The sequence below is a fragment of the Aethalodelphis obliquidens genome, unplaced genomic scaffold, assembly GCF_003676395.1.
Source record: "Aethalodelphis obliquidens isolate GAN/ISIS:26980383/991018 unplaced genomic scaffold, ASM367639v1 scaffold80, whole genome shotgun sequence".
NCBI lineage: Eukaryota > Metazoa > Chordata > Mammalia > Artiodactyla > Delphinidae > Aethalodelphis > Aethalodelphis obliquidens.
In genome coordinates this window covers 7601057-7611153 of record NW_020838024.1, presented here as the reverse complement: position 1 = coordinate 7611153, position 10097 = coordinate 7601057, and the positions used below count along the sequence as shown (strand labels likewise).

The 10097-nt window shown below is 38.7% G+C and overlaps 1 pseudogene; it reads right to left on the bottom strand.

Moving 5' to 3' along the window:
* Positions 1–3459: 3459 nt before the first annotated feature.
* LOC113612661 (60S ribosomal protein L7a pseudogene) overlaps positions 3460–10097 on the bottom strand; it is a 24137-nt pseudogene continuing 17499 nt past the window's right edge.

The window sequence follows — 10097 nt, the reverse complement described above, 5'->3', positions numbered from 1 at the left end:
CGTTGGTTCGTGACCACCTAGAGGGGTGGGATAGGGAGGGTGGGAGGGAGCGAGATGCAAGAGGGAAGAGATATGGGAACATATCTATATGTATAACTGATTCACTTTGTTATAAAGCAGAAACTAACACAGCACTGTAAAGCAATTATACTCCAATAAAGATGTTAAAAAAAAAAAAGACTACAACAGTTTCCCATTACATTTAGAACAGACTAAAACTAAGATCTTTCTCAAGATGCAAGGGAGAATTTTGGAAATTTTTCCAAGTGCTTTGTTTATCCTACTGACTATGACACACTGTATTTGGTAAGGCGAGAGAGCAGGAGTTCTGAAATTCAAAGACAATACCACACAACAAAGAATTGCCCTGAATGTTTCAGTATTTTTTATTGTCTGGCTTAGACTCAAACACCACTTTAAATGTAAATTACTTTCCTATTCAGAGAAGACAAAAATTATGCAAATCAGGTGAAGTTAGGACTGTGCTTTCATCAAAACTTTGCCAAGCAAGCATTGTTCACTTTTTTGAGCAATCAGAAAGCCGTAACCCAAAGTGTCTGTAGTGCTGAGTTGCCAATACAGACTACAGGCATAGCTGCAAGGGTCACAGTAATTCTACATATGAGGGCAAGCATCTAGCAGCTTTATTGTGTCATAAAGTATAGTTGTGCCTTTGTATTGAAATGCATACTTTTATAGGTTACTTTATTTTTATTTTTCCTTCATATTACTGTTAGGATAGTATATTACCTTTAAAAACACTATGCATACATTGGTTAAACAATCTATGGTTTTCATTTAAAGATGGTAAAAAATGTAGAGAAGGAAAAAAAAAAAACTTTTTCCTCCACCCTCCTAGTTTCTCTAGCTGGGGCCCTGTGAATTAGACTGACAAAAGACGGATTAACAAGAGAAAAAACAAATGGAGTTTACTAGAGTGTGTAGTGTGCATCCTTGCAGGAGAAACTCAGTGATGAGTAACTTAAAGGAATGGTTAGAAATTTAGCTTATCTAGAACGTTAACGATAAATGTGTATAGAAGTGACAGACAAAAGAAAAGACTTTAGGCTTCCAATGTGGCAAACTGTGGGAAGGCAAACATATGGGGGAAATTAATGGAGTAATGTTTATGCTGGTCCATTTCAGTGCCAACTTTTCCTCTTCATTGTGGTCTTGAAACTTCCCAGGAGAGGGGATATATGGCAATCCTCATATCTCAAAGGTTTAGTCAGATAAGGGAAACTCTGGGAAAGCTTCTTTTCCCTCTGTTGAACTTCAAATGCTTTTAGCTCAAAATAAGGGGCATATTTTGGGGTGTCATATTCCAATCCCCTACTTTATACACACACACACACACACACACACACACACACACACACATTTGTCAAAAGCAGAGGTGCTCAATTCAATACATTCAGGAAGAACTGTCTCTCACACCTTCTCTCCCTGGCTGACATTAAGACTTAAACTGCTATCATCTGTATTAGTTACTAAGTTCCAGCCGTATTATTCTCCTTGTATTTTTTTTTTTTCTTTTTTTGCGGTACACGGGCCTCTCACTGTTGTGGCCTCTCCTGTTGCGGAGCACAGGCTCCGGACGCGCAGGCTCAGCGGCCATGGCTCACGGGCCCAGCCGTTCCGCGGCATGTGGGATCTTCCCGGACCGGGGCACGAACCCGTGTCCTCTGCATCAGCAGGCAGACTCTCAACCACTGCGCCACCAGGGAAGCCCTCTCCTTATATGTTTTGAACACTCTCCTAATCATGCTCCTACCTCAAGGACTTGTACTTGTTGTTCCCTCTACCTGGAATGCTGGAGCCTCAAACAGTCACATAGCTATCCCCTCCTTTTCATCAAGGTTTTATTTAAAAGTGACTTTATCTGAGAGGAGTACTTTGTCAGTTCTAGCAAAAAATAGCAACTCTCTGTCACTACTTATTGTCCTCTCTGCTTCCTATATCCCCATAGCATTTATCACCACTCTACAGCATGACATGTAATGGTATGAGCTTCTTGAACTAATTTTTTGTCTCTTTCTTTCTCTTTCTCATTAAATATAAATTTCTTAAAAACCTGTAGAGTTAATTTATCTACAATCATATATATGTATGTATACACACACACACACACACACACATTCAACTCTTCCCGTTTCTAAAGGCACAATGCAATGGCAGTGTGAAAGAGAACAGTGACAAGGAATGCTTGGGATTAACATTTCCCAAATGTTTTACGTTTAGGGGCAAAACAGATTTACACCTAGTTTAAAGGACAGTCAAAGATCTACTATAAATGGGACTCAAAATATCATCTGAGTGAACGCACAATCAGCAAAGTATTTGAAGCACGAATTACAAGGACAGGGAAGCATCTTTGGTAAAGATGCTGATAGAGACCTTTTAATGGTTTTACAGAAAAGGTGACATTGGTTTTATTGAAAGGAAAAATATTAGCCTCTAGTATTTTTAAAATGCAGACAAATTACAGGTTTAGAGTCAAGAGTCTACTGCATCTCTGCATACTGAATGACTGTTGAGAAATAAGTACTTTCTTGAAATGATATTGAAAAGCACAGTGTAAGCTTTTGTAAAGAATATGTGAGAGGACTTCCCTAGTGGCACAGTGGTTAGGAATCCGCCTGCCAATGCAGGGGACATGGGTTTGAGCCCTGGTCCGGGAAGATCCCACATGTCATGGAGCAACTACTGCCCGTGGGCCACAACTACTGAGCCTGCGCTCTAGAGCCCACGAGCCACAACTACAGAAGCCTGTGCGCCTAGAGCCGGTGCTCCACAAGAGAAGCCCACAACAAGAGAAGCCTGCGCACCACAACGAAGAGTAGCCCCTGCTCTCTGCAACTAGAGAAAGCCCACATGCAGCAACGAAGACCCAACACAGCCAAAACTAAACTAAATAAATAAATTTATTTATTTTTTAAAGTCTTGAAAAAAAAAAAAGAACGTGAGAAAGATAAAAAGGAGAAGGGTATAATTCTTGATCTAAAATGAAGAACCCGGGAAGTGAATATCAAAAATAGCATATACACCAAAGTTAGCTATCAATTGATTATTTTTTGGGACTTCCCTGGTGGCACAGTGGTTAAGAATCTGCCTGCCAATGCAGGGGACATGGGTTCAAGCCCTGGTCTGGGAAGATCCCACATGCCACAGAACAACTAAGCCAGTGCACCACAACTACTGAGCCTGTGCTCTAGAGCCCATGAGCCACAACTACTGAAGCCCATGTACCTAGACCTGTGCTCTGCAACAAGAGAAGTCACCGCAATGAGAAGCCTACACACCACAACAAAGAGTAGCCCCTGCTCGCCGCAACTAGAGAAAGTGCGCGCGCAGCAACAAAGACCCAATGCAGCCAAAAACAAACAAACAAACAAATGTATAAAAGAAATCAATGGATTATTTTAACATGTGTAAGCCATATGTGTTAATGGAAATACTCTATGCTAGTTTTTTTTTTTTTTTCTTTTTTTCCTCAATCAATACTGGCTGAAGGAGAATTTGTATTTTATGTACAGAAAACTCAACAGTATACATTAAGCCCAGTTTGGTGGCCAGTTCCTTGCCTTTTGCCTTTTCCAGCTTGGCAATGCGAGCCACCAATTTCAGATCCAGGACATGGCCTCCCCCAGTGACAGCGGACCTTATCATATCTGTCACTGTAACTGGTCCTGATAGCTTCCACCTGCTTAGCCAGAGATCCTTTGTCTTCTCAGTTAACTTGTGTGAAGGTGATGGTGATAGGTCTTGCTGTGGACTAGATGCCCCAGCCTGGCCTTCCCCTTGATAACGCAGTAGGAAACGCCCACTTTAAGATACAGGACGGGGAAGAAGATAACCAGCCCAACGGGACCCAAATCATGTGCAGTCACTACCAGTTGAGCCTTCTTGTTCTCCACCAAGGTGGGGGCAGCATTAACCCCTGCTCGAAGAACAGGTGGCCTCTTCGTGGGGACATCCCCTTTACTGGCAGCTTTTTTCTTAGGTGGAGTCAACAATCTCTTGCTTTCTGTCTGATACGTACTTGTGGGCCAGCTTTAGCAGCTCTGTAGCTGTTTGGCTGTCCAAGGGTTGGTTAACTGGGTGAACTGGTTAACTGCAGGAGGCACTTTCAACTGCTTATAGAGGACAGCCCTTTGCCACTGCAGTTCAATGCAGCTTGGCCATTTCACAAATAGGTGAAGTGCCTTTTGGGTTGGAAGTCCTGCCCAGTGACAAAATTCTTGGGCCTTTCCTCGAACAGGGGATTTACCACCTTCTTGGCCTCCTGCTTCTTCACGACAGCAGGGACAAGGGCTAGCTTCACAATAACTCTATCAAGTAAATGCCATTATTTTCCACTGTTAACAAAATGAAAATAGCATAAAATCACGTAACTGATATGTAGTGAGACCAGGATTTGGACACAATTTGACAGTCACCAGAGACGATCATTTTAATCGTGAAACATAAATAACCATGTATAGTAAATTTTTTTTAAATCGATTCTTTTACAAACAGTCCACGAAAAGAAATGAGAATACTCAATGTTCTTTCTGAGACACTATGCCTGACATTCATAACACATACTCCTATCATGAAGGACTAATCCCTAGTTATTCATAGACATCTGGAAACTTTGGAAAACCCAAACCAATGGTACAGTTTATAAAAAGAATGAAGGGAAAAAAAGGAGGGAAAGAGGGAGGAAGGGCAGAGCCAAGTCATTTTATAGCTTTTAGTCTGTACAACTCTTACTAATTCTTTTTGACCAAACTAAAATATCTCCTCCCTCAAAAGTTTTCCATCACCAGTGCATTTTTTGTTCCTGGTTCCCCTGTGCTACCACGATATTTTCTTCAAATTACTGCAGTAGCACAAAAATTCTTACCTAACGTTATTTATATAATAAACTGTGCTATTTAAATGTATAACACATCAGATATTATGAAATGTAGAATGAATTTTTATGTAGAAAGTGTCATCAATTTACGATTAACTTGAGTTTCTGTTTATTTGCTTGATGAGAGATTTCAGGATGTTACTCAACTAACAACATGGCAATATGATTAAAAAAAATTTATAGAATGGAAAATCAGTTTCCTGTCACAATGAGATAAATATGATAAAGATAAATCCAAGTATCAAAAGCATATATGTTGTTTTGTTTACATGCTGCAGTTATGTGTTCATAAAACAATTATATCACAGCAAAAGAGAAAGTAAAAATACTGTTTGTAAGCCAGCTGGTAACCAATCTATCTTCCTCATATTCCTTAGCCCTAAGTAAACCTAATGACATGGAAAACATTTTGTAAGTATCTTGTCATGTTTACACAAAATGTTCAAACAAGATGTAATAGCTGCTGTTACAGCGTGAAAAGGCTGCTTGAGCAATAGAAATCTTAAATATGTTACTTTGCAAACAGCAATACTAACACAGCAGAGCTCAATAACAACTGATGCACACTTATACAAGAAGTCATTCAACTGCTGGTAGCTGCTGATGAAATATGATATTGATATATCTCCAAAATATGTGCACTTCTTTCATGAGACCTACTGTAAAGATCTCATCTATATCTCTTGTAGCAAAGATGTTAAATTTAATGGGTGTGCAATGAAAGCAGAAACACAGATGAAAATCCAGATGATTTTGTTTTCTTGATAAACAAATGGCACCATTGCCAAATTTATACACCTATGACTGAGCACTCAGGTGATTTTTTTTTTTTTTTTCGGTATGCGGGCCTCTCACTTGTGGTCTCTCCCGTTGCGGAGCACAGGCTCCAGACACGCAGGCTCAGCGGCCATGGCTCGCGGTCCCAGCCACTCCGCGGCATGTGGGATCTTCCTGGGCCGGGGCACGAACCCCTGTCCCCTGTATCGGCAGGCAGACTCTCAACCACTCACCAGGGAAGCCCCCTCAGATGATTTTTTAAAGCAGCAAGTGGAGCAAATATAAAAGAAATTTAAAGCAAACAACTGTAAGTGACAGCCTTAACTCTGTTTGGAAACGTATTCAGATGGCCTCTTCTGCAAGCAGTGTATAAAGTTTTAACTTGTCAGATTGCTTAAATTAAACTGCATCTCACCATGGAAGATATCTCCAAATCCATAAGTTAAAGAAAAGATAAGACAACCTCAGACACTCACTATAAAGGAGGAAAGAAAAAAAAAAACTTGCTTCTCCCTGACCTTAGCTGAAAATGAGCGTCTAATATTTCAAAAGTGCATTGCAGTGTCTACAACAGGAATCTGGCAGGTGACAGTGAGGAAGTTGCTGTTCTTTGCTATAACATTAAGCTTTCAATACTTAACTGTTAAAATGTTTAAAAGTTAAGTTGTGATAATAACAAATGTTTGTTAAAATTTCCTATTTATTCTTAGAAACAGAATTTTTGTGATAGTGATATTTGCCCTCACTCTCAGCTTTGGTCAAGACACAGGATTTGGGCAATAAATCCAAAAGAAATAGAGGAAATAGAAATAAAACCAAATGCAACCTTGTCAAAGAACACAGCCCCTTATTTTGACAGTTTAGAGAACTGAATTAGCTTTTTAAGAAAAGTTTTACATTTTCTTATGTAACCTGGAGGTTGAACAACTCTTTCTGATGTATCCAAAATGCAAATTTACTTTGATCACCCATTGCCCCTTTAAAATATACCTAGTGTGGTAATTACCAGGGTTCTCCTGCCCACTCTTAGATAAAATTTCTTCTAGGGATACTTTAAATTGTTATTCACAGACACAATTCAGTAATTAGAATGTTTAGTCCAAGATATTCATCACCACGAGGAATTTTGATTTAATAGCGTACTTTTAGGACTTTATATTAACACCAGCCTTTTTCAGGCTGGATGCCTTCAAGATTAAAAATGGTATAGTTGGCTTTTCTATTTATTCATCTAAACTTCTCTCACAAACAACTCCTTCCCTGCCCTCTTTTCTAGATGCTGTTTTCAAGGTAAGGACAGATCTTACTTTAACCATCATTCAGCTCTAATTTCCTGACATATTTTGCAAGTGTTTCTTTTCTGAGTTCTTCTGACATTCTCTGCAGGCCACCTCTCTCCCCCCTGCCTTTCTCTTGACTTTGTTCTAGGTGGCCCTTTGCCACTCTTTCCTGAGCTCTGAATACGCATCTTCAGCTTCTTGCTGCTTCATTCCCTCCGTGACTCCAGGTGGCGCTCTTGGACAGAAGTCAGGATGGCTTGCTCTCTACGCAGTTCACATCAGCTAGGAGAGAACCCTACAGGCATTCATCTATTGTTAGGACGTATCCAGGGAGTGTATGTAGGTCGACCCCAAAATAGCATCACTCTCTGAAGAGTTATTAAGTCCTTTTTCTTTTGCAAGAGTTCCAAGGTGAGAGTCAGACCCTAGTCCACCCTGCCTCCCAAATGAAGGCGTAACGTATCAAGCTTTCTATAGATCCCTGTGAGAGCCTGCGCCCCACATGAATGTTTAAGCAGAGAGAGGGAGAAGGGGAGGGAAGGAATTATCACATCCTACCTGGAGGAGGGGAGGTAGAGAATATCACATCACATGTTTATTCAAAAATATTTTCCTCCCAATATCTTCTCCCCCCAAACCCTCTCTCCTTTCTTTCTCTTCATCCCTTATATACTTGAGGTGAGAGGATTCAAAACACTAAGATCAACTTATTTTAATTATTTTAAATTTTCTTTGTAGATTCTTCAAATGGTGATTCATCTTTGGAATGTCATATCTACTGCACATTAGAGTCAAACTTAAGCTGCTCTACTTAAAGTCTTTATTATATAATAGTGAAATGACACTGGCTTCAGAAAGCATCTAAGATACTTAATTATATCTAGATGCACTTATAAGAAGCATGTGAGCAAGAAAACAGGAAGAGATTAAAGGAAGCATGAAAGAATCAGGCCATAGACCAAAAGAGACAATCAGTTTCTGACACTTAGTATCCTGGAATACATCTTCTGTTGAAAGAGAATGATGTTGAAGATATAAAATAGATTCCTGCAGGATTTGTTCACTTATTTGTTCATTTGTTCATTCATTCATCAATTCATCAAAATAAACGTGAATATCTTGAATGTGACAGGCTAAATGCAGTGAGCTGGAATGCTGTGCAAGAATATAAAATATTAGTCATATTTTACAGAACTAGTTATAATACCTTTCTAATGAGAAGTTCATATAACATCTTCCAAATTTTCTTATAAAAAATTTAACAAGTGACATTATACGATGTTCAATGTAGGAGCATAAAACATGTTTTGCTTCTTGCCCGCTACCTAATAGTATTGGCTTAATTTCCTTTTAGTATGTTATAATGGGGATTTGAGCTGGGCATTTTTATTCTATTAATTATGAGTCCCTCAGATTTTGAAATGAGAAGTCAACAGAAATACACCACTCTTGAAAATTAACAGAGCTTTTCCAGATTTAATCTGGTGATCTCAACCATGTTAAACTACTCATACGTTTAATTTTAAAAAAAGTCTTTCAGTGATGACAAATTATTTAATCATAAAGTCAATTAAGTATACACAAACACGAAACTAGTAAGAAACTATTATACTATTTACACAACTACAAAACCAAAAAATTACTAAATTTAAAGTACATTAAATATTGAGGAATTAGATAATAAATTGATGTAATGTGGCAGATAATGTTTTGCTGAAACTAAATCACCTCTTAAAATACAAGAACAATTTTGCCACACCAACATGGGTTTTTTGAATTCCACATACTTATTCTAGTTTTAGATATGTGATGATTCCATTCTGGAATCAATTTTAGTGTTATTATTCAAACTACTCTAAAATGATTATACCATGAGATCCCTTGACCTTGGCTTAGCAAGAATATTTTATTTATTTTTTCCTCGGCCTCCATTCTTTCTCATTAACCTGAAACCATTAAAAAGTAAAATGATTCATTGACTTAACAAATCATAAAATAAATCCACTCACTGAATTCATTCTGTAATGGTGCCATTATAGTTGTAATTAACTATTTAGCTCTAAGGTAACTGTTGAAATAATGCAGAATATACTACATTGTTTAAACTTAAAATTGAAGTAAATGCAGACATTTAAATTTTTCTCATGGTAACCACCAAGGAGAAGGAGGAGAGGGAGGAGGAAGAGTGGGAGAAGAAAAAAGAGAAATTTTCAGGACCTTCAGGAATATATGGCTCCCCGGGAGATACCCATTTAGACCTTGTGCTCCTGTGTAATCTAAAGTACAAAGTTTAAAGTTAGTTTATAAAACAGTATTTAATTTTATATTAGCCTATATAATTAATATATTCCTTTTTAAGAGTTTTATTTATTATTTTTAAATATTTGATATATATACAAATACTTGTGGCATGCATATACGTTTTGAAGCATAAAAGAGTACCTGAGAACCTACAATTTAAGAACAGCAACTTACTACAAGGAACCCTATCACTCTCCATGTAACACTTTCCTCTTTCAGGATTCCAAATCCCTGATAGCCCCCTTCCCAGTCAAGAGGTAATAACAACCTGAATTTTAAACTTATCATCCTTGGCCTTTATATATATATATATATTTTTTTTTTTTTCTTTCTTTCTTTTTTTGCGGTACGCAGGCCTCTCACTGTTGCTGCCTCGCCCGTTGCGGAGCACAGGCTCCGGACGCGCAGGCTCAGCGGCCATGGCTCACGGGCCCAGCCGCTCCGCGGCATGTGGGATCTTCCCGGACCGGGGCACGAACCTGTGTCCCCTGCATCGGCAGGCAGACTCTCAACCACTGCGTCACCAGGGAAGCCCTTTTATTTATATTTTATCACGTTTACAGTTAAACAATGTATTGTTTCATTTTACTTATTTTTCATATCCATATAGTACTTTGTGGGTTTTTCCCCCCCTTATTTACTTGTTGCTGGCTCACTTTCATTATTCTACCTTTTCCTCCTCATAGAGTTTAAAGTTAATTTATATTCATTTCTTGAAATGTCAACGTTGAAGTCCATGAGAGTCTAAATCTGTTGTGGCTTTTTTGTCCCACAGATTCTTGTTAGTGGTGACTGTGTGTGTGTGTGTGTGTGTGTGTGTGTGTGTGTGTGTGTGTGTG